The sequence below is a fragment of the Dermacentor andersoni genome, chromosome 1 (genome assembly GCF_023375885.2).
Source record: "Dermacentor andersoni chromosome 1, qqDerAnde1_hic_scaffold, whole genome shotgun sequence".
Classification (NCBI taxonomy): Eukaryota; Metazoa; Arthropoda; class Arachnida; order Ixodida; family Ixodidae; genus Dermacentor; species Dermacentor andersoni.
Genome location: NC_092814.1, coordinates 12,734,072 through 12,758,467, shown reverse-complemented (window position 1 = coordinate 12,758,467; position 24,396 = coordinate 12,734,072). Strand labels below are relative to the sequence as shown.

Below are 24,396 nucleotides of genomic sequence, written 5' to 3'. Positions count from 1 at the left end.
AGAAAAAAACAAATCGCTTGGGCGTCAAACAGTCGCCAAGCGCTCGCTGATTCTAGGAACATATGGTACAGGAGCACGGTTCCTCGGACGCATGTGGCTGGTAGGGGCAGAAAGTGCTATGATTGCCGTTCTACTTACGTTCTTCTTTCTGACGGCATCCATGCGCTGTTTGAGCCTTTGCTGGAAATTGTTTGTAGCGCCGACGTAAATTCGTCCGCAGTCTGCGCTTGTGTTGCTGTAGACAACGCCTGTGAATTTTTCATTTGGCAGTTTGTCTTTTACGTTTACAAGGGAGTGCTTTAACGTTTTTGTTGGCACATGCGCTACTTGAACACTGGTGGCGTCGAACAAGCGCCAGATGCTCGCAGATCCCAGGAAAACACGATACATGGGCACAATTATGGGACGCACGTGGCCGGTCTTTTTTCGTTTAGAGCAGGATGTTTTAGGCCAGACTTTGACGGCTGAAGGCAAACTAATCTGGCAACAGTGCGCCGCAGCCGAGGAACGAGCGTCGGTGCGCGTCAGAGCTTCCCTGCAGTGGAATTACCCCCTGAACCTCTTTTAGGCCTGCGGCGAAAATCTTGACGTCATATCCGGCAGGCTGACATTTCCAGAAGGCGCAATGTCAGCGACATGAATTTAGCCTCGTCCTTTCACGCTCCTGGCAGCGCGCGGACCGGTTGTTTGGAGTGGCGTGGTCGCGCTTATCGTTTGCCTTGGTTGTCTTGCAGCAATTTTGTTTCCGTGCGCGATGTGCAGTGGGTGTTAAAATTCCCTATAAGTGTTGCGTACCCGGGCGCACCAGCGACTACGATACGGGGAAGAGGATACAAGTGTTTTCTTTCCCTAAAGACGACGACACATTCAAGAAGTGGCTACGCGCCATTCTTAGGAAGGACTTCGCGCCCACTTCGCACACTAAGGTAAAAATGTTTGATGGTCCTGTTGTGTGCTCCTAGTTTCTCGTACTTGTTGAGCACTTTTACTGTGATACTTCCGAAGCCTTGATAGACGTATTGTGCCAACACGGACTGTAAAGACGCTTACGCAAAGGGAAGAGCATTACGTTATTTTAATAAGTGGCTTGTGAGGCCTTTAGGAGACGTTTGTACATTGCTGCAGTGTCTGCCTGCTATCAAGGCTCCGCGATCAAGAACCTTGGTAACGCTGTTGTACAGAACTCAGTTCGCAAAGTAAGCTCCTTGTTGGAAATTTTGGACAACCTGTGCATGCTGTCTGAGGAGCGCTGTAGTTCTCGCCACCTGTCGCTTACTATACATTCCCTTGTAGACATATTGGAAGGAAGCAGTAATGAAGACAAGAAAGGGGCTATAAGGTTTATAAAGCAACAGCTACTACTGCTTTCTGCAGAGCGTATTCAGTACAGCGCCCAGGTAATGGTGTTTCCATGCATTCTCCACACAATATCGCCGCATGCCTGTAAGTTTTTGAGCGGAACAAGTACACTAACCTTGCCCCGTCCGAGCACTATCAGGAAAGTGTGCTCATCTGTTCAGATGTGCCCAGAAATTGATTCTTGCGATGCAACTTTCCTTCAGTATGCTTCCCAGAGATTTAAACATCTGCAGCCACATGAACACACCGTGACGTTGATGCTTGACGAAATTCCTATCAAGCCTTGTTTTAATTACAAGGGTGGGAACATATGGGGTGCTGCAGTGAATTCCAACGAGGTAGCCACATCAGTACACGCATTTATGGTTCAAAGTCTCCTGGGCTCATTCAAGGAGGTAGCACACATTCTTCTGGTAAAAACCATACCGGGCGACCAACTTCATGCCATACTGAAGAAAGTAATCTTACGCTTAGAAGAGATTGGGTACAGGGTCATAACTGTTGTCTGTGACAATAACTCACTGAAAAGGAAGCCAATGAAGATGTTTCTGCCAAAGCCGATGCTTCGTCATGTTTACCCACATCCGGCAGACCCAGATCGACCGCTATTTTACATGGCAGACGCTGTGCATAAGAAAGTGCATAATAAGTTATTTAAAATTTAAAAATTTAAGTGCACAAGAAATAATCGGCCTAACGAGAAAAATGCAGGCACTTGCTTTTTCTACCCACGCTTCGAGCTTTTCAATAATGATGTTCGTCCTGAATTCAAACTGACTGCCACATTTAGGCATTTGAAAGATTTACGTAAAGAGGAGTCATTTCTGCTGCTAAAGTCTGGCTATGGCTTGACGTCAAAGGCACTTAATCCAAGCAAATTGGAACGGCAGAACGTTAAGCTGGTACTGCAGGTTCTTAATCCCCACGTAGCCGCAGCCCTGGCAGCTCGCAGTGGTGAAGCCAATTTTCAGCATGCTCCAGCAACAGCAGATTTCATCAAAATCATTCGTCGCTGGTGGAGTATTGTCAACGTAAAGACACCGAATAAAGGCTTCCATCATCGTAATGTTTACGAAGAATCCATGTCATACCATACAGTTGACCCAAAAGTAGCTTTGCTAAATGCTTTCATTGCATGGCTCGACGTCTGGGAATTTCATGGGCACGACACTGGAGTGCTTATCAAGGAGACAGTGAGTGCCCTAAGGCTCTCTACTCAATCCTTGTAATTGCTAAAGTGCTGCATAAGTGAACTTCACTTCAAGTACGTCCTATTAGGGAAAGTCCAAACGGATCTCATTTCATTTCATTTCATTATTTCAGCCACGCGTTTTCATTATCCCGCAGCTTGGCGGAGCGGAAGAGGCGTTTTTTCTTGTTTTCTAGTCTTTTAAGTGTTTTAGTAAACCATGGTTTTTGAGAGCAGGCACGGAAACTAAATTTAGGGATGCATTTGTCGACTAATATATCTATTTTATCCTTAAATAGCGTCCAGTTTTCATGCACTGAGCGACAATGAAAATTTTCTTGGAATATTGGAAGAAAATGATTTAGTTCGTTATTTATAGCGGTGTAATTTCCCTTGTCGTAGAGTCGTATGGTCTTCTTGGTGGTTTGTCGTTTTAGTGGAGTAATTATAAAGTCGGCTTGAACTACTCTGTGATCACTTATTTCTGGCAAGTATAAGATGGATTTTATGGTTTCAGGGATACTGGTTAGTATTAAGTCTAAAATGCTTTCACAATCTTGGGTTACACGGTTTGGTTTGGATATGATTTGAGTAAGGTTAAAATTAAGGCAAACATTTATAAACTCGATTGCCTCGCTGTGGCATCCTCCGTCAACAGTTAGGTTAGGCCAATCAGTGTTTGGAAAATTAAAGTCACCAAACAAGATTATATGTGTATTAGGGTGCTTGGTTGAAAGTTCACTTAGTACGGAATTAAGTTTGCCAGGGAAATCAGGGTTTCTTTGCGGGGGTCTGTAGCACACGCCAAGTAAAACGGATTGGGGTGTAGCTTGACATTTTATCCATAGCGTCTCGAGATTTGTTGAAAGATTAATCAATGTGGATGGTAGTTCCTGGCTGACCGCTATGAGCACTCCTCCCTTTCTGCCATGGCGGTCCTTGCGGAATATTTGAAAATTCGGCAAGTCAGCCAGGATCTCGCGATCTGTGACGTCACTATTAAGCCATGTTTCTGTTAGTACGAGTAAGTTGCTGCTGGAGGATGAAACAAGATTAGAGACGAGTTCACGTTTTGAAATAAAGCTGCGAATATTCGTAAAAATTGCGGAAAGATATAGGGTAGTTTGCGGTGCTGATTGGGGTGTGTTTGAGGATAATTGACATCGTGGTGATTGCTACGTTAGTTGCTTTACTGTCTGGGAGGATCGATCAAATACGTAACGTTTTGAACCAATGAACAATGTTTTGAAGCTCAACTTAAATGCTGTAGATTTTGTTTTGGCGAAGGTTACTAGGTGCTTTCGGGCATGCCGGACTGAGGGTGAGAAATCTTCACCAACGCTGTAATTTGTGTCTGAATTTCTTTCCTTCCGATAAAATCGACTGTTTGACTTTAAATAAGTTAAATTTTACGATCAAAGGCCGGACGCGATCAGGCGAATGGCGTCCAAGGCGGTGTGCGCGTTCTATATGTTAAGGATCGGTTGTTCGTTGAAGGTTTTCGCTGATGTGACGAATGACTATTGCTTCAGAATCAGCGAAGTATTCTTTAGGATTGGGATCATGAATGCCATAAAATATCAGATTGTTTCGGCGCGAGTGGTTTTCGCTGTCGTCTATACGGGATTCAAGGTCATGATACTGGCGGGTTATTGTAGCGCTTAAAGTTTTGAGGTCATCTAATTCAGTGCGCATGCTTGAGAGCCGATTGTAATGTGATTCATGGTCAGTCAAACGCTTGCATATGTCAGTCAATGTTACGTCCGTAGATAGCAGGTGATCTTTAACAGTCTGAAGTTCGGCGATTAGTTTGGTTTGGCCTGCGGACACAATTCTTAGTTCAGCGAGCACAGAATCTAGCGTGGGTCCCGGGTTAGTTTCAATATCCCCTGCCAAAAGTATTAAAGAACGGATCACTTGCGAACATTCGACAATAATAACAGCGCAGCACTGCGGGCTCGGCAGCTGTACTAAGAAGTAATTGCTTGATTTTTTACAAAACAGAACCTGCGAGTTACCAACCTACATGGTAAAGATGAGCGGATTAGTAGACTGTGCTTTCACGCAGCTACCGAGCCCACAGAGCGGCGCAGACGGGTGGCACTCTCTTATAGCGGCTGAGGTTGACGTTTGTTTCGTTGTGATTGGCCAGGCTGGATTGAAGATTGCGACATCTGGTGGCGGGACAGTAACGTGCAGATTGGTCAGTGGATGGCGCCAGTTGTGACAGCCATCTTCGAAGTAGTTGGGGGCCGGATTCGGTGCAGGTACGGCGTAGGCAGGCAGGAGAGCCACCAGGAGCGTGCTGGCGACGACGGTGAGTGTCTGCATGGTAAAGATGAACGGATTAGTAGACTGTGCTTTCACACAGCTACCGAGCCCACCTCTCGAAAGTCGTTTTGGACAGTACCGGCAGAGCACTGGTGGACAGTACCACATATCAGTTCGAGAACTCTGTGAAACAGACGGCAGGATTCGCCTTCAAAATGCCCTCCCAAGGATGTGCACTGATGACCTCAGGTTCATCGAAGAAACAAGCAGTGTCAGAGATGTAGGCACCTCCTATAGAGTTCATGTTAGCAACGATGACCTTGACGCGCTCAGAGGACGAATGCCAGTTATTGGTTATGTTGGTGGGTATTGCGGGCATGCTACAATGAAAGTTCTAAAGTGTGAAAGTTACCGAAGGCATTTGGTTGTTACTGGAAATCAGACCGAAATGGATGAAGACACCCATTCCTTAATCGCACAACTGAACCGAGGTGGCCTCAAATTTCCTGCTGCCCTTGTGATTACAGTAGTCATGTACACGGAGGCTGTATCTTGTGACACAAAGTTCCTGCACACAGAAGCGGGGAACTCGCCCGCTCGAGCAGACAGTTCTAGCAGACGACATTTGTAGCAGACGACGTCCGCTGCCGATTTGCAATGTCTCGCGCGATCTTCAAGGAACTGTTCAGCACTCAAGTTGTGCAGCGTCCACTTGTTTGGGATGATTAAATGAAGGATTTTCGCAACAAAGATAAGAGGAGGATTCTGTGGGAAGAAGTTACGGACTGAAGCTGAAGGTACTTGTCGTCGCAAGTGACGCATACTTCCATATAGTCAATGTCGGCGTCACTCGAATCGGCCATGTCCGTTGGTGTCTCAGAATTACCGCTTGTTTCCATCGGTCTAGAAGAATTTTTTTTCTAGGCGAGTTGGTGCATGACTGTACTAGGAAGTTGCGCCTAAGAAAGGACAAACACAAGAAAACTTTTTGTCTACCTGGTTTGTCCCTGTGTTCGTTCTTCATAGGCGCAACTCGTCCTCAAACATTCCATCTGTCGTTTTCGACTTCCGTTCCTTGGAGCCAGATTGCCCACACGTGCGATTTTCTTCTTCTTGCCTATTTTTCCCCCGATGGTGACCCTATATAAGTCCGGACAAACGGGACGAAACGGCAGTCCATACGTTTTGTTCGCAGTGCATGCAGGTGTTTTTTTTTTTCTTTACAACTACGAGCTAGCGTGTTCCCAGTTCTATTGGGTCTTGTTTCTTCCGTTAAAAGGTCACGTACCCAGAGATCTACAAAGGCCGCAGCCTTTCTACTCAAATACCTTAGGCGAAAAGGGACGCTTCTTTCAAAGCCGTCTAAGGGTCTCTTGCATCCGGGTGGCCGAGATGGCGCCCGAACGCCCTGTGGCATTCGAGCGCCGTTAGCAGATGTGCACGCGCCTTTCTTTTTTTTTTTTTACTTTTCTTTCTTTCTTTATTTGTTTCCATTGCTAAAATACAATGACGGGGGCTAAGATAAAAGCTGCAATGAGGCAGCTTGAGGTGCCCTTAGCCCCCGTGTTACATGGTGGCAGTGAGTAGCGCAATCGACCGTACGCAAAGAACATTACATATAAATATTAATTACAATCATCAATCAATTCAAGAGAATTTTCTATAACGGAGCAAACAAAAAAGGAACAAAGAAATGAGATAAGGGCAAATAAAGCAATGCAGACAGTACGAACCACCACATTACATACACTTGGCAATACGTGAATAAAAGTGAAAATCGCGTACACTTGACGATGCATAATTAAAGGTGAAGAGATACGATGGTCGATTAATATTGGAATAATTAGGAGAAAGAAAAGGACAAGCAAAAATTATGTCATTACAAACATTTAACAACACACATGTGAATACAAGTGAAAAAGAAATTACGCTTGATTCATTATTTAGGAGAAGGTTCTGATAAGTAACGACAGTTCTGAACGTGTTATGTTAATGATGTCAATGCCAGCGTCATGTAATGAATTAAGCAGCCTGGGTAATTTATTTTTCGTCATTTGCAAACCGTAGTTTGTTCTTGAAGGGGGTATAGACCAATATTCTCCGTGACGGGTGATATAGGTAGCGGTATTTCTTTGCAGACAAGCAATTTCATTAAATACGCTGTTTTCAGAGTTTGAGTTTGAGTGCCATATACGAAGGAGAGAGCGGTTGTATAGAGAGTAGATTGTAGGCATGTTGTATTGTTTAAAGAGGTGCTCACTGTGACTGTGATATGGCACGTTTGCAATGATACGTACGATCTTTTTCTGTAGTAAGTGTATTTTCCTGAGGTTAGCTTCAGTTGTTGTGCCCCACACAAGGTGTCTATAATTAATGTGTGATGCAAATAGTCAGTGGTAAATTAATATTTTTACGGATGTTGGTAGACGATATCTATTCTTATTTAGCATTCCTGTGATACGGCTAAGCTTTTGCACTGCAGAGTCTACTTGTCGATCCCAGTTTAGCGTACAAGAGAAGTATGTACCTAATACTTTAATTTCATTTACTATTTCTATGCTCCCATTGTTCATCTCTAAAGTGTGGCTTTGTGGAATCTTTGTGCCTTTCGCATAAAAGATTACGGCGTTGGTCTTATTTGAATTTAATTTTAGATAATTTTCTATAGACCATGAGGATATGTTCTGGAGAAACTCGTTTGCGCTGTTTATTAAACTAGTATAGGATGCCGATGAAATAAACACACTAGTATCGTCTGCATATATGATAAATTTTGCCTTGGGATAGATCAGAACAATATCGTTTATATATAAGTTAAAAAGCAGCGGTCCAAGAATGCTTCCTTGTGGGACTCCTGTTTTTATTTCTCCAGAAAACGATTTAAAGTTATTCATGTGCACATATTGCCGTCTTTTTTCTAAATATGACTGAATTAACTGCAGTGGGAGGCCCCTGATACCATACGTATCAAGCTTTGTTAATAATAGGTTATGGTTAATATGATCGAAGGCCTGAGTAAAGTCTATAAATATGCCTATTGTCAGTTGCTTCCTTTCAAAATTTTGCAGTATATGGTCTTTCTGGTGTAGTAGTGCTAACTGTGTTGATTTGTTTTTTTTGAAAGCCATACTGAGCTTTCGTTACAACGCGATATTTTTCACAGAAGGATGTTAAATGGATCAATATTATTTTTTCAAGTCCCTTAGAAAAGTGCGGTAAAATTGATATGGGGCGATAGTTTTGAATATTGAGCCTGTCTGCCTTCTTATATATTGGAATGACTTTAGCAACCTTCATTTTTGACGGAAAGATGCCTTCCGCAATGGAGGTATTATTGATATGCACTAGAATGGGGGCTATATCGTGTATGACATATTTTATGGGTTTTATCTGCAGGCCGTCTGAATCACAACTATTAGAGTTTTTCATTGCCATAAATACAGAGCAGACCTCGCCAACGTTAATTGGATGGAAAAAGATTGTGTTTGAGTTTCCGGGTAGAGAGAGAGTGGTTTTCGGGCGTGTATGCGCTTGTGTTTCTCTGTTCAGGAAGTATTCGTTAAAGGCATTCGCCATGTCTGTTTCGGACAGTAAACGACCTTCTAGGCTAATTTTTTCAGTAGGTTCTGCGCGTTGTTTCCGCTCTAATATATTATCAAGGTTCCTCCAGTTTTTCTGAGTTTCCATCACTCAATAAAAAGATTGTAGATAATAATTATCTCTGGTTTTCCTTATTTCCTTGTTTAGACTGTTCCTGTAAATTTTAAATTCTTAAGGTCAGCAATTTCACGAGTTTTAATGAATCTGGCGTACAACTTTTGGCGTTTTTTTATTTTCTTTATTATCTCTCTTGTTATCCATGGTTTTCTGCACGACTTGGGGTTATATTGTTTGACGGTGAAGTGTTTCTTATACACAACTAAGAATTTTTCAATGAAGATATTGTAGGCTCTTTCTGCATTATATTCCTCAAGTACGTCCTCCCAACTTACTCGTTGTAATTCTGTTTGAAACGTTACCATTGTACGCTCATTGATGTTCTGAAATATCCTAGTTATATTTTTGTTAACCTTTTTTAATTGGCGCTCGATAAAAATGCATATTGGATTATGATCACCAATTGGGCTGCTTAACCCGGTTGAAAAACACAACAGGAAATTTTCACAGTCTGTCGTATTTTGGGACGTTGTTTCTGTAGTTCTGTTGCCTGTAGTTCTGTTGCCTGTAGTTCTGTTGCCTGTAGTTCTGTTGCCTGTAGTTCTGTTGCCTGTAGTTCTGTTGCCTGTAGTTCTGTTGCCTGTAGTTCTGTTGCCTGTAGTTCTGTTGCCTGTAGTTCTGTTGCCTGTAGTTCTGTTGCCTGTAGTTCTGTTGCCTGTAGTTCTGTTGCCTGTAGTTCTGTTGCCTGTAGTTCTGTTGCCTGTAGTTCTGTTGCCTGTAGTTCTGTTGTCTGTAGTTCTGTTGTCTGTAGTTCTGTTGTCTGTAGTTCTGTTGTCTGTAGTTCTGTTGTCTGTAGTTCTGTTGTCTGTAGTTCTGTTGTCTGTAGTTCTGTTGTCTGTAGTTCTGTTGTCTGTAGTGTGACGTCCTGTAGCAGAAAGTTCTGTAGTTCTTGATCAATATTTAATTAAAAATTGACAGAGACCTCGTTAAGGCTATGCAAATTTGTTAGTAAAAAAAGAAAAATATAAAATTAAAAAAAAACGTTCGCGCCTAGGATTCGAACTTGCGACCTCACGATTCCGAGCCCGGCATTTTACCACTGCACCACCCCGGACATGCTTTTCCGGTGTACATTTTGGCCACGACCTACTGGAACTCCTGACCTGCACAGATATCGGGCTTCTATGGGAGCAGCTTGCGCCCACTTTCGTTCAACCGGTGGCCGTAGGTGACGCTTTTATAACCTGTTCGTCTGCTACGCGGCGGGCGGCTGTGCGGCGTTCGAACGTGCGCGTGCGCCTCTGCTGTGGCGGACTGCTAGCGTATGCGACAATTTCTTGAGAAGACAACAGCTAGTACGTCAAAACTGTTTAAGTGTAGTCATCGCAGTGCTACGTAATGACGTGTACAACCATACACGAATGCTTGCATGATCTAGGTTTGCCGATTATGCGGAAATCTTGCGCCGCTCCACACAAGAGAAAAAAAAAAAATTAACTGATCAAGCCATTGCTTACGTGCTCGGCGAGCCAAATATGCATCGCGAAGCTTTTTATTGAACTGATTCTAAGCTATTTAAGATGGTGTATGATGCGTCACTTAGAACCAATGCCTCTATTGCTCCTTCTTTCTGACAGGCATATATATATCTCGACCGCGATCCCGATCATAAGCGAAGTAGCAATTCTCACTAAAGAAGCGACTACAGTGCGGAAACAGGAACAAACACATGCACCGTAGTAGCTGTCGTTGTGAATTACCGACTACTTCGCTCGTAAAACTTGTTGCAATTGCCCGCACATCATACTACGCGAAAATGATCGCCTGGTACGCACTGCCAGCTACATGTAACCTCCAAATATTAGCGCATCATAACAAACGTACTGATAATGTCACTGACATAACTACCGAGGGCCTTTGGCTTCGTGATCGAGGTTCGGCATAATTATGTACGCAGATGTGAGAAACGGCGTTTTCCATCATCGATCGATCGCCTAAACAGACAGCTATAATTGCTGTCTGGATATGAAGCATACATGCGCTATCTGCAATTATACGTTTTGGGTTATAGTAGGCGAGCTCCCTATCGCACAACGCAATAGTTCAGTTTCTCTTATATAGGTGTTAATGCACGTATTCATCAATGTGATTGTACATAAGTACTTATGCTATCGCTTGAAAATTTAACTAAAGGTTTAGCGTCGTTGCTGGTCGTCGTCAAGGCGTTTTATCATTCTAACATATGTTTCACATGCCTATACTTTGTGATCTCGAAAAACATAGGGATTTATTTACGTGTTGCTGGTGTACGTTGTTTCCAGCTGGCGTCACTGCTGAAGAGCATATTGAACTTGCGGGAAAATTCAATCAAGTTTATTTACAAATGCACAGACGCCTTAACTCTGGCACAACGAACACATGTCTAGACTTTCAAAATTTTTCGACATTTGGGCTTTTCCGCAATTCGTCTGGCTTTTCCTTCTTTGGTGGTCTTGTCGACAGCGTAATTCGCAAAGAAGGGACGGCTGAACTTCTGCAGCACAAGCCGCGCGGTGGTTTCCTGATGCTCTCTTGTAGCACCTTCATGTCTGAAAACCGGATTCTCAGTTGCTGCTGTGAGTGTTGTTTGCACGAAAAGTGCCATCGGCTTCTTCATAGATATGGCAAACGGTGCAAACGCTTCTGCTGCCCTTTCCAAAGTGCAAACAAATGAAAGAAATGCAAGTGTTGGATAAGAAAGCCCTCCCCGGTCTAAATTGAATATAACGGCAGTAGCGGGGCTAGACGAGCGGGGAGCCTTGATTTTTTCCATGCATTGGCTGCAGTTGATGCTGTCCTCAGCTGCTTTGACGAGAAAACCTGCAATGAGGCCAAGCGTGCTCGCCCTGATGCCTGGCTAGGGGGGCCTAAGGGAAGAAAAAAACAAACACAATAAAAATACTTGAAGGACTTCGTCATATACAGATATGACATAAATTAAACAAATAAGTACGTATTATGCTTCCTGATTAGGTATACATATCAGCTGGCTTCGAATAAAAATTTACACACACACACACACACACACACACATATATATATATATATATATATATATATGTGTGTGTGTGTGTGTGTGTTTGTGACGACCCACGGTAAGTTGTTCTTTATTCTATGCCACGGTGTTCGGTCGTGCGACCTTTGACGCCGAGAACGAACACACCATGGATTTTATAACTGTATCTTGCACCGTTTTTTTTTACGTCGCTTGTTTTATATTAACAGCTATTGCATTAGCTGGTATACACGGTTTATATGTCGCGCGCAGCATTATTGCTCGTGAATTTAAGCTTGTGTAATTGTTTCTTAAGGGAGTTATTGTAGGGCTCGCACGACCGAATAGTTCAAGGGCATATCGCCATAATCAGTATACATCGACCGCACCGCAATATGTAGATCTTGATGGAACAGAATAGGAGGTCATTGGGAAGGACTCATTGTTGGGCTAGTTGGTGTTTGCTTAACGACATAATCTAGCGCGAAGGCACAATCATAACGAAGACACGTAGGCACGCGTCAAAGGCGCAGTAGTGCCTGTGAGGTGTGTCTGTGGGTATTTCTTGTGATTGTGCCATCGTGCTAGAATATGTCGTTAGTCATTAGGGAACCGTAGTAGCGGCTGCCGAAGGCCTCCTTTTTTATTTCTGGGTACATAGGTCACTCTGTCTATTGGTACTCGTCATTTACATATGAGCGTGCAATAATTGACACGCTCTTCTCCATTCACACGCTACAGGGCAAGTAGCTTCGCACCACGCACAATTGCGGCCAATTGAACTGATTACATTGCAATTAATTTACGACGAAAAACCCACCACAGTAAATCCGTAGAGCCGCCAAATGTGGCCGCATCGCTTGTCACATTGTCGGAGCAGGCATCGCTGATGAAGCCTCGGCTGATTGCTCTTGAACGGTTCTTGACTCTTGTAGTGCTGTTTCCTCTGTGGGCCACGAGGTTGAAAGGGCGGATCCAAGAGGAGCCATTGCCTTCTCTGTGCTGCCGCTTGGTGAACTTTTTGCAGAGATGAAAGTGCTGCACGGGCGTCTGTCAGGTCGTTCAGTTGCCGAATGGTGGAAAAAAGTGCCTCGACAGGGTCACTGGAGAATTTTCAAGTCAACACATAAAGGAAACCGGAACGGAGGAGGAATTGTGTGCACCGGACTGTGGACATTTTGGTGACCTGCAAAGCTTCGTGTGTTTCGAGAGATATGAATGCCCTCTTGTGGGGTGCTGCGGCCTTCCACGATGCGAAGAAGGGCAAAAATTCTTTTTCTAGCCACAGCAACCTGAAATGACATAGTGTTGTAAAAAAACAATAGCATTTAGTTAGAAGGATCGTGGACGTTTATACTGATACCTGTCATCATCTGGAGAGCTGAACGGCATCCTGTTTGGGTCCCGGCTTACTATGTGAAAGGTGGTACTTCTGATGTTGTGTATAGTGAACCATTTGAATACTGTCTCCGTGTACTGGATTGTTGGCAGACTGTCTTCGAAACCTGTTATCGCAAATCTTCTGCCATATTGCTGAAGGTACCGCAGCGCAGCTGTAACCTCGAAAGAATAAAGGGAGTGGAAAAGTTATGACGTAATAGTTCTGCGGAAACCCGCAAGGTGGAGAGAATTAATCAAGGAAAACCCAGACATCCACCCATTCGTAGCAATTGCTACAGAGGATTCCAAAAGAAAAAACATATTCCAAGGTATACAGACACGCCGCATACCTTGAAATCTATTTGAAGCGGTTAATCAAATGCTATGAATTTTTCCGCTTCGTTCCTCCTTACTTGCATGAAGGAAACTGGCACGATTGCATGTGCTCTCGCGGACACGTGCTGCACAACGCGACGCACACAGCGGTCATATCGAAGAGCAGTACGCGTAAACGTACGGAAGTATACGTGCGATATTGTAGCCTAATGGTTCGTGCATCGCGGGCTGCTGTGCTGCGAGACATAATTCATTTTCTTTAAGTGTAATCTATTCGGCAAGGAAGCAGCACCACCCACTAGCCACATACGGGAACGTCCGGGAGAACCTTCATATAAAGCTTGGCTTTAAAATCATGTTTTTGCTAAAATCAAAGAGTATGTATATGGAGGGTCCCTTCTTCGTTCAAGAATTTGGAGGCAGTGAGAGGAAGAGTAAACATCAGAGTTCGGAAATCCATGAATATCGCGCGGCCGACTATTGGCCAGGATATTTTCCCTAGTCCCCTCAACCATGCACTTTCCCCACCTTTGCACTTAGTTCTTCTGGAAGCTTCGCTGTCGAGGAGCATCGTGCGAATTATGGATGGTACTCCTCGCTCGATCTCCCGATATTCTGATCGAAGTCGCAAAACGCCTACTTAAACGCTACAATAAGTTGACAGCCTCTCAATGCAATAGAATATAGATGTACAGGGCGGCAAACTAACAGGCACAAATATTATTATTGATTTTTTTTTTCATCTCCTCTGCAATCGTTAATCCCCTTCCCCTTCCTTATACAGGGTAGCATGCCAGCGGAATCGTACACACCGGCGAAAATACTTGTCGTTATACTAAATTCCCCCCCCCCCCCCCCCGGATCTCTCTCTCTCTTTGTTAAAAAAGTCGCAACTGTCTATGACGTTAAAATCAACGTACGTTTTTATGAACAAACTGAAGGAGCTTCAATCATGTGTTATGCCCTCCTGATCAACTAAACTTACATCAATTATGAAATAACTTTAACGACGGAATTTACGGCGAAATCGGTGTTTAGAACACATGAGTGAAATGAATTTAAGTTCTCTGGGGCAAGATATCGACAAGCAAATATATTGTTTGTGCTCAGAAAAGACGGCCAAGGAAAAAAAAAACCGCTGATGGGGCCTCACAATTGCTCTCCGCAGTGAAGCCGCTTAGAAATCCTGACAAAGGACTAAACGTCATCCGTTGGTTACTAATTTGACGAGGCGTTTTGTCACGGTATGGCCACTTGTAATGAGCCAGCGCGACCGGCCAGCGCACAGCTAGGACAGCTTTATGCTAGAAGCAATATGAGGAATTCAAGTTACTCCAAGTTATGAATGGCGCATCGCATGCAATTGACAATTATCTTCGAAAGTGTGCTCAGGTGTACTGTTACACCGACATTTTCGTCGTAGATGTGATCTATGTAAAGTTGGTTTGGTGGTCAACACAAATTACTAAAGCGCACAAATGTACTCGATGCTTATTTGAGATCCCAATCAACCTATTCACAGGGAATGTACATGAAGTTTCATATTTCTTCTCTTTAAGTATGCTTAATTGCTACATTATAGCTACGGTACCTGCGGATATTTAGCCTACTAAACAAGTGCTGTAAATGTTCCGTCGAAATATTCTGCCCTAGAATTCCAGCAGCTTTATGTATATCAATATTGAAAGAAATATAAGCCGGCACGTGCCGCACCTTCTCTCTGGACACTAGCGCTATCAATTTTGACAGCAAATGACAGGCTTGTTTCAGGCGCAGTCGAAATATGTATTACGCTAAAGGTATACCGCTATAATGACAACTAATTTCCAAGCTAGCATGAACGCATTTCTTCTTGCATTTAAAAATATACGCAGATGTCCACATAGACGCCTTATACGGAGGGTAAATCAAGGACTTGCGGGCAATCGTGGATTCGAAATAATCCTGCAAGATTTTTTTCCTGAAAAAAAGAAAAGTTGGACCTAAAGCTCATATAATATTTTGTCTATAGGTTAATTTGCCACGAAAGTGTGCGTCACGCATTGAATTCATGGAATTAATTAAGAGAGGTGGCATCTTCATGATGTCACTAAATATCTTTCAGTTTTAGTTATACATGCCTGAGGGGAGAACACGTCTAGGGCCCTCTTCACGCTCATTTTTTCGAAGTTTGTCGGGTACACATGTTTCCGTGTCAGGTTCCGCACAAGCTTGAATGAAGGTTGTCTTTCTATTATGTCCAGTAGCATTCTTAAATATTTGGGGCTGTAGTAGTGTCCGCCGTTGCACAGCACTCTGTTTGTGGATATCAACTGGTTGCGGAGGTTTTTGAGGATATGGCAGTGGTCGAAAGCTAGGAACAACTTCCGATTGGTGTCCAAAGGGTGTCTGCAATTAAAAAAGAAAACAGGCTTGACAATACGTACTCAACACACACACACACACACACACACACACACACACACACACACACACACACACACACACACACACACGCACACGCGCACGCGCACGCGCACGCACACGCGCACGCGCACGCACACGCACACGCACACGCACACGCACACGCACACGCACACGCACACGCACACACACACACACACACACACACACACACACACACACACACACACACAATCATTTTGTATGTAATGTTGCTTCTAAGAAACGAATCTGAAAGCCTTGCCGATGATGCGTGTACTTCAGTTAGCAATATCTAAGGAGAAACTCCTTTCATCACGTGATGGTTCTACAAAATAACATTCAGTGGTTGTCAGGCTCCCACAGTCTAGCTGTTAAATTTTTCAGTTCACTAATACAAATGTACACGCAGCCTGAAACTCAGGTGCGTAGATCTTGGTTTATTTCTAAAGCCATGCGATCAGCGCTGCACGTATTCCGAAAGGCAGTATTGACAAAAGCGTTAATTTCTTGATTACATACTTGCGCTCGTACAACATATGATACATGTGGGCTCTATGCAAATGAACTACGGCTAGTCTGAATAAGTTTTCTATAATACAAAGTGAGCGTCAGTGTGCCTTGACTTATATTTACAAATATCCCAGACATACGTTGTACTGAAACGTGAAGTCCAAGCAAGTACACCGGACAACTTACGGCACGAGTGGAATTATTTGACCACTTCCGAATATGGCAAACATCTTGCAGTTAGATGCGTGGTTGTCGGCTACAAGCCGGAGAACTTGAAAGCCCGCTTCTTCAATGGACCTCATGGCTTGGAGTGCTAGTCGGTGCAATTGATCCCCTTTTATAGACTGCGTGAAGTAATATCCGACCGGGAGGCTGAAAAATATAAAGGCGCAGGATATTTCGTGAAATCACTATTGCACGCTAAATGTTCAGGTAGTTCTTTCCGAAACTTATATTGTTCAAAGAAGTTGAAATGTTATGTCTTATATCATGGCGACGTTTCCATCGCAATAGAAGCCTTTGGAATTGTTCTAGTAAAAGTAATGATCATCTTACGTGTAGTGCGTCGACAGCCCGACGAACACAAAAGCGAGAAGGTGTGTGGCCAGTTCATTTTCAATTCCGAGTTCCTTCTCCAGACCTCCCATTTCAATTAGTCCATGAATCCTGTCTGCCTTTTTTTCGTATGTCGCAGCCTGCTTTAGCGACATTTCATCCACGACTAAGGAACCCATCTTTTCCTAAAAAAGGAAATCGCATTTCATTGCATCAGATAATTCGTCCAAGGAACGTGATTGCGCACAGCGCAAATACCGAAAGAAAGAAAGAAAGAAAGAAAGAAAGAAAGAAAGAAAGAAAGAAAGAAAGAAGTCCGGGTGGGCTAAACAATATATCAAATGGACAGCGGTTACGCACCGACTATCTTTTGTTCGAGGGGTGCAAATAAGCGCGTTGTCGCAAACTGAAATTATGCAACGTACAGTCATGAGGAATTGAAACGTGACCATCACAAAGTACCTCATTAGCCGTTACCCATTTAAGACACTGAGGTGGTTCACACAGCTTCAGTGCACTGGTGCCAGAACGCCCTTATCGCCCAGCCACGTCTCGACTACACGTACGTTTCACTTTGAGATAATGTGGCTAGCTAGGATTTTCTTTCCTTTCCTGTTCACGTTTCGTTCTGGGGTGATAACAATGGCTTATGGTCAGCCAAGCACTCACGTTAGGCACTTTCTTCGTTAATTATTTTCTTGTATAATGTAATAAAATATATTTCCATCTGGAAGCGACATACTCGTTCGGACAGGCGTGCGCTTTCTTGGTGCAATCTTTGTTTCATTAGTGAAGAAACAACTTCGCCGTTGCAGCACCCTACGTAGCGCTTGAGTGTCGTACGGCTTGGAAGAGTGAGGCATCCTGACCGCCGCAGCATTTCATAGCCGCATGGTGACTTTGCATGCCACAGTATTGCCTGTCGGATTGTGGCTTCTGTCCAGTGGTGGTTTTTTTCATTCAGGCATTGCAGCTGCTCCTTTAAAAATATAGCTTTCTGATCGTTCTCGTCCAGCTTTTCCTGAAAATAAATGAAGTACTAGTCAAAAGCGTGTAAAACGTACAAGATCAAATAAAGTTTGTAAACAGGGATGAAGTGCCTCAGACAGGCTGGCCAACGTTTCGATAGGAGGACCTATCTTCGTCAAAGGCGGCCTCGTCATCCTCGGCGTGTTAGTTTTAAAGGGTTAGTGCAGTGACGTCACGTGCGGGTGTTGTCGCTGGCGGCTGGTTTTAAAGAGAGAGATTACAAGAGGAAACAAGCGCTGTCGTCCGCCGTCTGTGAGCTTCATTCTCAAGACGAGGAGACAAGAGCATGAGAGTGGGCACGCGGGAGAAAAGAAAAGAAATAGAAGCAGAAAAAAAGGAAAAAAAAGGAAAAAATAAAAAAGGGGGGTGGGGAAAACCAGGGCGGCACCAAGACAGACAAAAAAGGGGGAGTGAAAGAAAGAGAAGAGGGAAATCTTTAAGAAATACGGGGGCTTGGGAGCGTGTTGGGGATGCGAAAGGTTAAAAGGTATTCAGGGGGAGTCGTTGGCGGCATGTTTTTGAGGCATTAACACGGCCGGTCAAGCGGTACGCGCGCGAGTAACACAAAAGACAAAAAAAAAAAAAACCGGAGAAAGGAGAAAACCCAGACAAAAAAAGAAAGAAAAAAACATGAGTTGAAAGTGACTTGAGTAGCATAGTAATAATACGTGAATAGTAATAATACGATGAATTGATAACACCATCAGAATACAAATTTCTTAAACCAAGCAACAAAACTGCCGGACGTTTTTACCTCCTTCCGAAAATTCATAAAATTCCATCCGCTGAACTATACACTGCTATTATCCCAGGCCGTCCGATAGTATCAAACAACAACAGCCCGACAGAGAGCATCTCCACATTCCTTAACCACCACCTTGGTGACTTGCCAAAAGCACTTCCGTCATTTGTACAAGATACGCCCCACCTGCTGAGAATTATAGAAGACATTAATACTAAAGGCACACTACCCCACAACACAATTCTCGCAACACTAGACGTCACGGCGCTGTACACCAACATTCCAATCCCTGATGGTTTAGCTTCGATAAAACAAACGCTGTCTAAACACAGTGCACAACACTCTACTGAAGTCTACCTGTCTCTCCTTGAATTAGTTCTCACACATAACTACTTCGAATTTGAAGAGAGTTACTACCTACAGATACATGGTACAAGCATGGGTACGCCTTTTGCACCAACCTACGCGAACATATTTATGGGGATTCTAGAAACAGATTTCCTATCGCGCTGTACTACCAAGCCCCACACATACCTACGGTACATAGACGACATACTCATAATCTGGGGACATGGTCAAGACAGTCTAGATAAATATGTAGCCTTTCTAAATTCTGTTCACCCAACAATAAAATTCACATCAGAATCCTCAACTGAGCGCATAAACTTTCTGGACACAACAATATACATTGACAATGGTGAACTAAAGACAACGCTGTATAGGAAACCTTTCGACAAACAACAGTACTTAGAATATACCAGCCACCATCCCAGACATTGCAAACAAGGCATCTTTAAAGGCCAAGCCACACGACTACGTCGCATTTGCGTTGAAAACCAAGACTACATAGATAGACTCGATCACCTTAAAGAAACGCTATCAAACAGGAACCACCCAAACAGTGACCTTCAAACAGCTTACATCGCTGCAACCAAACTTGATCGAGCCGAGGTCCTCAAGCCCCGCCCGAGGATCACAAGAACAACAACGCCTCTTCTTACTACTAAATTCTCAAACGCACTCCCAAACGTGAATAACATCCTAAGTAAATACTACCCGATTCTCACCAGCAACCAGAAACTTAAGAAGATTTTTCCCGACCCTCCCAGAGTGGCCTACAGACGCAACACTAATTTTAAAGATGTTCTTGTGCACGCCAAACTACAGAAAAAGAAGAAGTTGGGAACCAATCCCTGTGGCCGCCCCAGGTGCTCTACATGCAAACACATTCAATCTACTACTACAGTAAAAAGTACAGCGTCGAATTACACACACAAGGTAACTTCGGCTTTCACCTGCACATCAAGCAACGTAGTCTACTGTCTAGAATGCGCCGCTTGTAGCAAACAATACATAGGTGAGACTGGACAACAAATTAATACAAGACTCAATGGTCACCGCGCGGACACAAAACACAATTTACCCAAAGCAGTAGCCAGCCACTTTAATGAACATGGACATATGTTTGACAAAGCAAGGCTCTATATACTACAAACAAATTTCCGTTCCCCTCGCGAAAGGAAGTATACGGAATCATACCTCATACACAAGTTTAATTGCCTACACCCGACAGGAATTAATTTGGCACGCGGCAACTTAGAATCTTTAAAAGCTGTAACTTAAATCTGAAACTCTCATATCATCAACCAATACACAAAACACATTAGGCCACCAGCCAACTTTAATTCTTAACCTCACGTACTCTTCCATTTCGGAGAAAGGGAGGGGGAAGGGGAAAAGTGGGGGAAAAAATCTTTTCCTGCCTACTACTTATTTTATTGTACTCTTTCAGGTTTTTACGTCTATACCAACTGTACGATCCCCTTCTTCCATGTACACTTGCCCCCTTCTGCGCGCGTCACCCTACTGTTTGTTATACCGGTTTCGACCCTCCCCCTCTCCCTTCCCTACCCTCCCCTCCCCCCCCCCTTTTTTTATCCTTTTTTTTTTTTCTCTTGAGATCCCCTCGACAACACATTCCGAAGTCAATATGCCTGTTTCGGCGCCTCAACCCAGAGTATCGACATCTCTGGATGCCGCCGTAACGACACCTACGTTAAGCGCGTGGGGCAGTGCCCCTTGAAGGACCATGCCGCTGCCTTTCAGTCACCCCATACATTGCACCGCAGACTCCTCGTCGCCACCTTAACTATTTCAAAATTACTCGACGTATTATTACTATGCTACTCAAGTCACTTTCAACTCATGTTTTTTTCTTTTTTTTTTGTCTGGGTTTTCTCCTTTCTCCGGTTTTTTTTTTTTTTGTCTTTTGTGTTACTCGCGCGCGTACCGCTTGACCGGCCGTGTTAATGCCTCAAAAACATGCCGCCAACGACTCCCCCTGAATACCTTTTAACCTTTCGCATCCCCAACACGCTCCCAAGCCCCCGTATTTCTTAAAGATTTCCCTCTTCTCTTTCTTTCACTCCCCCTTTTTTGTCTGTCTTGGTGCCGCCCTGGTTTTCCCCACCCCCCTTTTTTATTTTTTCCTTTTTTTCCTTTTTTTCTGCTTCTATTTCTTTTCTTTTCTCCCGCGTGCCCACTCTCATGCTCTTGTCTCCTCGTCTTGAGAATGAAGCTCACAGACGGCGGACGACAGCGCTTGTTTCCTCTTGTAATCTCTCTCTTTAAAACCAGCCGCCAGCGACAACACCCGCACGTGACGTCACTGCACTAACCCTTTAAAACTAACACGCCGAGGATGCCGAGGCCGCCTTTGACGAAGATAGGTCCTCCTATCGAAACGTTGGCCAGCCTGTCTGAGGCACTTCATCCCTGTTTACAAACTTTATACCACAGTGTGCTCTTCCATCTGTCAGCCCCTTTCTTGTTTTTGAAGATCAAATAAAGTCATTTACTGTAAAACCTCATTTCGCGCCCCCATCTGTTCATGAATTGGGGACCTGGGACATGTTCACGGCTACTAAACCTTCGCACTTATAAAGTAAGCGAAACTTCAGGCACAGTGGACCGCGAGAATTCCTTGTCGTTTCTTTTTAACCATTTCTGCCTCTCCGAAACAGTCCACTCTGTTCAGGCTTGTACATATGACTTAAATTCGATAACGCATGCACTTCATGCGTAAGTTCTCATTGGACTAATACTTCGGCGTGCCTGCAGCTAGCAGATGTAGTCGGCAATATAATTGTTAGTTTCCAACATAGCGTCCTTATTTCTTGCCAAAATTTTCGTCTGCCCTTAAACTTCGCGGCATTTTTCAATCGCGAAATTTGCGTAAATAAATAGCGCGTGATTTTAACGATTTTACAGTATATAGGCCCCCAGACGTAGATGTATACCTGTAGCGTGATTGCGCCAGTAGCTTCGGCGAGTGCATTGACCTTGGAAAATTCTTTTTTCAACTGCGCAAGCTGTGACTTCAAACTATCATTTCTTCTTTCCAATTTCTGACATTTCCTGCGCAACGTCTTCGTAGCACTTGCCAGTGAACGCATCTTCTTGCGTGTTATCTTCGTGTGACATGTCATCGAGCGCCCCATTGTTTTTTGGGGACTGTGTTCCATGTGTGCTGGAGAAGCAATGTTTTCGACATCGGCATCGTGTGGCGAGGAAGGTGGATTCAGCTGATCTGGTAGATGCAGCAAATCTTGGGCCGTTTCTGATGCAGACGCCGTCTGGTGATGGTGGTGCGCTAGGCTTTCTCCTGCGAATAATAATTAAAAAATATTTGATTTATATGCATATGTTCGACCCAAATGAAGAAATGAGTAATGCAAGCAATAATAAATTTGATCTCTGTAAAACTAATAATTCTCGCTGACCTTTTGTCTTCATGCATTGCACTCTGCACGGTTTGCACCTGCGCCCGCTTTTGCGCACAGCGCTTTTTCCGCAAGGCTGGAGCATGATGAGAAGGAGAAGGGGGAAAAACGGATGGCACTGCTCCAGGTTTTAAGATTTTCCTCTTCAAGCCTGGTTTGTAGTCGTCAGGCGTAAAGTGCAGGCTGCACACCTTTGAACGGTCACTCGGTTCCCAAACTTGACTGCCTGAACCTGGAAAAAGTCGGTGAATATAGTTTGCGGCTTTGTAACATATGGTCATAAGCACTCTTTTGTATTATTTTACGCGCAGTAACAAAAAACCAATGCCTCAGTCGCACTTGTTCACAGAGTTCGCAAATGGGAGAGCAGTTTCCTTCTCCGATTTATAAAGCTCGTTTTTCCGCGTTAATTTAGAAGAGAAAACTGCCGCCACGTTAAAGTGCGAAATAATATTTATTTTAGTACTTTCCCGCTTAATAAGCGAATTGCATGTATATCTTCAATTACACGTACATTCTCCACAGCCTTTATGTGCCGTGCCGTTCAGAAAATCCACTTTAGCAATGTAGAAAGAGTTTTAATCTTCCGTATAGCGACATAAGTTTGCGTCACGCAAAGCAGTAGCGTTTTAAAGTATTGGGTCACCTGTTGCAAGCCTTCAATTTCTTTGCATATGAAACAGTACGGAAAAAAGAAACAGGAAAGAACTCACCTATCCTTCCGACTGCCTCGATCCATTTTGTGCGTACGTCCGTGGCAGGAAACTCGTGAAAACTGATGCCAGATCCTTTGCTTTGTTCTGACTTACACAGTGGCACACAGCAGTATACCATAATGTGATCGTTACGTTATCTTATCTGTCATTAACTCAAGAAAGCTGCACGCAGTTAGGTCTGAAGCTACATGCCTTCTGCGGCGTCTGCAGATTCTCGCAGTCTGCGCGTTGTCTGTGTAACATATCGTCTGCGCCATTCTTTTAAATTTCCTCGTTCATATTAAATATATGAAGTTCTTTATTATTCTATTTGATTATTACTCCACTGCACCACATTTTATTGTATGAATCTTCTCGTAATCAGATTTTTTTTCTCTTCTACGAAGGCAACGAAAGGACAATGTTACCGTCTGCCGGCTGTACTCGTTGTTTTCCTTTCTTGCGCCACTCTTTCTACACTATGTCGTCATTGAAACGCGAAGCACTCTTTCGTAAACTTTGTTTTATTTGTAATTTCTTGAATTTGGTGCATTTACAAACAACGTAAACGCTTCGTAGCTGCCGAAATAGCGGCGCGAGCGCTGGAACAGATCGCAGAAGCAGACGACAGCGAACAGGTTATGACTAGCGCCACTCTGCTAGTACGTTCTGTCCCTAGCGGCAAAAGGGGCGAACTAGACCAGGCGTGCTGGAGGAGGGAGATCTGTGCAGGTCTGTAGTTCAGTAGGTCGTGATTTTGGCCATGTCAATAGTACGACGTGCTGATGCGCTGATGTTTACATTTGCATTTTAAGAGCCAAGATCCGCTATCACTCCACCGCGTCAAGTGCCGCATCTCTACAAGAGCAAGAGTGTCCGTACCATCGACAGGTACATCGTGGAGTGCTAGAACATCGATTTTGATGTACGATATTCATATTAAATAAGAAATTCAGAAATAGACAACGTTGACTTTTAGGGTTATTATTGCTAGTTTCGACAGTTGTCTCTCGTTCTTTACACTTTTGAGCGCGCATATAATTCGTGTGTTCAATGCAAAATAGCTACATGAACATTCGTGGATGAGAGTTCTTTCTGACAGCATACTAGCTTCTCACGGCAGCACTGTACCAGAATAATGAGACCCTAGCGAGACAGCTTTTCACGCAACTTTGTGGAACAACCCAAATCTTCTTTTCCGCTTCGCATAAGCTTGTGAAATATTCCTGGGAAATTAACAAATGTGTCAGTGTAACAGCACATGCAAGTCCACAGGCCTGTGTGCCACATCTTACCAAAAACCAAAAACAAAACGGATACGCAGCCATTCCCGCAGATGGTATGATTTTGATCAGCGGCCGATTTTGAGGAGGCCGGTAGGGCGTTGCTGGTGCCGCGTCGTCACGGCACAATTATAACTATTCGCCACGTCG

The 24,396-nt window shown here is 43.8% G+C and overlaps 1 protein-coding gene, 1 long non-coding RNA gene and 1 pseudogene across 2 annotated transcripts in view; 2 read left to right on the top strand and 1 right to left on the bottom strand.

The window, feature by feature from the left end:
- LOC126545939 (coiled-coil domain-containing protein 125-like) overlaps nucleotides 1–24,396 on the top strand; it is a 324,642-nt gene that overhangs the window by 4,562 nt on the left and 295,684 nt on the right. The gene's annotated exons all lie outside the window — the stretch shown is intronic.
- LOC129380393 (uncharacterized) overlaps nucleotides 1–24,396 on the top strand; it is a 47,879-nt pseudogene that overhangs the window by 4,266 nt on the left and 19,217 nt on the right.
- LOC140215542 (uncharacterized) lies at nucleotides 15,243–20,371 on the bottom strand. The gene is made up of 3 exons (XR_011892402.1): nucleotides 16,716–20,371; nucleotides 16,347–16,532; nucleotides 15,243–15,614 (listed from the first exon to the last, which is right to left on the bottom strand). It is a non-coding gene; the product is annotated as an uncharacterized lncRNA (long non-coding RNA).